We start from the raw sequence: 3,392 nt of genomic DNA, 5'->3' as shown, positions 1-3,392 counted from the left end.
ATGAGACAGGGAACAGAAGTGAATGCAGGATGAGAGATGAGGTGATCATCAGCTTGTTGGAGGGAGGAAAAAAAAAGAAATTCACAACACAACCCTCAAAGCTTGTCCTGCAAACAGAAAGGGTACAGCAAACTTCACAGTGAAAGCATCTGAGCATAAGAACTTTACCTTTCTGGGGACAAGCTCATCCAACTTACCACTGGTAATTAGTGTGTTGCTGTGAGGTTTATTCCACTGAGACAAAGAGTAATGATTACATTTCAGCTCTGAAATGTAAGAGGAAGTGAGTTATCAGTATTAGTTCCCCCCCGAAGCCCCAGGAATACAAAGGATAGCTGACAAAGTGCAAGGAATTATTCTCTGCATGACCCCAACTATCTCCTGCCCCCCAAAAAGAAGAGCTTGGTCAAGGAGGGTATTACCTTAGAGGACAGCTGGGCATTTCCTCGTTTGCATAAGAGTCAGTCTGCCTTTTTGTGTTCCCAGAGGGAAAACGGATGAGAACCATAGTGATTCCAGAACCCTTGAGCTGGCGTCTTGGTTGCAATGTATCAATTATCTCATTATGAAGCAAAGGATTCAAAAAAGGCTGTGTGGGTCGGACTGGGCAGAGATGCAGCGGACATCTGAGCCTCCACTGGACAAGGAAAATCAGTCAGGGAGAAACAGAAAGAATGAAGAGGGAGGGAATGGAAAAGGGAAGGAGATCCGGGATTCCCAAGGAAAAGGCTTTCCTTTCTCTCCCCCAAAGCCTCCAGGGAGGAATAAATATAATTATCAACCTAGCAGGACAGCCTTCGAAGCAAAAGAGGCACCTGCCAGGTGACCATCTCTGCCGGGACTCGAACCCGGAACCTCTGGATTAGAAGTCCAGCGCGCTCGTCCATTGCGCCACAGAGACCTCACCACACACACAGCATCAGCACCAGAACTGAAAAAGCACATACCTTCTGCATCACCGAGCCATCTCAGCATCCTGCTCTCTGAGCGGTGGGGGGGACAGGGACAGCTGGAAAATCTGGAGTGGAGATCCACCAGCCGGCTCCATGAAAGCTTTCCTCAAATTGTGGGTCCTAGGATTCTCGGAGGATAGGAGGAATGTGACAGTGGTCATTTTGCCAGTCTCAGCATCTTTATTGATAGGGTAGGACAGAGCTAGAGTCTCTGCTCTCCTTTCCTCTCCATCCCTCGGGAAGGATGCGGGGAAAGTCTTCCTATTCTCATGCTAATGAAGTCGAGTGCACCCAGCCTGGCAGAGAAGGCAGAAGCCATCTCTACCTCCACCCCCATTCCTTCACTGTGGTTTCATCCCCGTCGCTCGGTCCAGCTATTCTGAGGCTGGGGCTGGGCAAAGCTGGGGAATTCGGGAAAACCCTAGATCTCAGAAACAAAGGAGCTGCTTCTGCGAAGAAACACTGAATGGCGGCAGAGACAGAATGGCAGGAGAGAAAGCTGGGCTGCAGGAAACTGGCCCGCTCCTCGGCTGTCAGAATTGTATCTGTCAAGCCCAGAGAAGAGGTACCAGGAGTCTGATCTGGTGTGCTTTCAGCATCCTCACTAGAATTAAAGTCGGGAGTGGAGATGGAGCAGTATAGTGTGAGTGTGTGTGTGTGTGTGTGTGTGTGTGTGTGTGTGTCAGAAATTAAGAGTTTGTGTGTGTACATGTGGGGAGGGAGGGTAAGAGTGGCATTTCTTTAATGAAATACAAGTGGGTCTCACAGTTAAGGGACACAGTCTTTGAAAACCTGTGTCCCTTCCCCTGCACCGACCCTATCCCTAAGTCCCTACAATTCTTTCCATTCAGGGAAAAAAAAAATCCTAATTTAAGAAAGGAGGATTTCTCAGCTGTCCAAGTTAGCTAGAGGCATCCAAGTACAATTAAACTGACTATCCCTCCATAACCATATATAAAAGACTCCCATACCTAGCTCAGATCCAAAAAAAAATCTTTTCCCATTTTCAAAAGCCTCCCAAAGAAGACAATTCTACAATCACTGTTGTTTATAATTTCCACTGAGGCAGTTCTTTGGAATGTCTAATCCAAGTCCTTCTTATCCTACTCTCAGCTCATTTTCTCCTTACTTGTCCCAGACACACTGGGATAATTGACCTCTATGCTTCCAATGCTAATGCACTGATTTAAAGATTTGATTCACTGTCTACCACCCCACTCCCTCTCAAAAGGTTACAGTAAAAGCAGAGAGCATGATGTCCCTCATGATGTCTCCACAACCCACAGCTCGGAACGCTGACAGTAGACTCCAATCATAACCCAAGGTAGTCCTAACCTGTCAGACCAGACGTTAGTGGGCAAGTAAGGGACCAATATAAATACCCAGGCAGGAAGAGCTTCAAGGACTCTCCACATTCCAAGACAGCACTTGAACTCACACTCTCTACCCATCCTTATGGCCCCAAGAATGAGACCCGGTAGGAAGTTCCACCGAGGTGAGATTCAGGGCCGGAGTGAAAGCAGGAGACTCTAGCACCAGGGGGGAAATCAACACCTGCTTCAACCCAGATGGCCTTCCACATAGGACCTCCAGCCAGGCGCTCAGAAAAGTAAAACCAATGTCCATTATAAACTTATATGAAGGGGGCAAAGGATTGGTCTTTCTTAATACATTTACCCTAGACTCGTTCAAGAACCTGTGACACAAAACTGAATGCCAGCAGACCCTGGAGTACTCCAAGTGGCCACTAACCAGGGGCTGGTCAGGGAGCAGTTCAAAGAAGCCCAGGTGTCTACAAAGGGAAGCTCAATCTCACAGGCCAGCAAAGAGCTGCTCACATGCAAAGGAAAGGCAAGGTCAGCTTGGGAGGACACTTCCTGCCAGGCCCACGATCTTTTAGACACACACACACACACAGCCTTTGGTTTCAGCAAAGACACTGCCCTATACCCAAGAAATATGTCGGTCCCTAGTTAAGCCCAAAGCTGCACGGCCTCTTAGATCATGTGTTCTCCACCACCTCAGGGTAGAGGTCCCCCATCTTCCACTCCCTTGGGAGCTTTATTCATTTGCAATGCTCTCACTGGTTGCTGGGGATGTGACAGAGAAGGTAAATCCCACCCTCAAAGATCCTGCAGGTAAATTCCAATATGGATATGACCCTGAATGATGTATGGCAGAAAACAAGGAATCGTTCTATGGCCTAGCAAATATGGAGTCAAGTTTCCAAGGCCACACAGAGACCCTGTTGCCTGGGTCTCTTCCTTCCCTTGAAATCCCCCTCCTTCAACTTCCTCTCTCTTTCCCACAGAAATCTCTCTATTCCAAGAAAAAAAAAAAAAAAAACTTTTTCAGGGACACTCTATACTTATAATCTGTGTCAACAAAAATACTGGACTTTGTCTCTCTGACATCTTTTGTTTTATCATCCATAAGATA

General features: G+C 47.3%; 1 non-coding gene across 1 annotated transcript; it reads right to left on the bottom strand.

Annotated features, from left to right (window-relative positions):
- Positions 1 to 827: 827 nt before the first annotated feature.
- On the bottom strand, positions 828 to 901 carry Trnar-ucu (transfer RNA arginine (anticodon UCU)). The gene has a single exon. It is a non-coding gene; the product is annotated as a tRNA-Arg (tRNA).
- Between the last annotated feature and the right edge of the window lie 2,491 nt (positions 902 to 3,392).

This window comes from Urocitellus parryii, chromosome 11 (genome assembly GCF_045843805.1).
Source record: "Urocitellus parryii isolate mUroPar1 chromosome 11, mUroPar1.hap1, whole genome shotgun sequence".
Taxonomy (NCBI): Eukaryota; Metazoa; Chordata; class Mammalia; order Rodentia; family Sciuridae; genus Urocitellus; species Urocitellus parryii.
The sequence above is the reverse complement of the archived record's forward strand: the minus strand, read 5'-3'. Positions and strand labels throughout refer to the sequence as shown.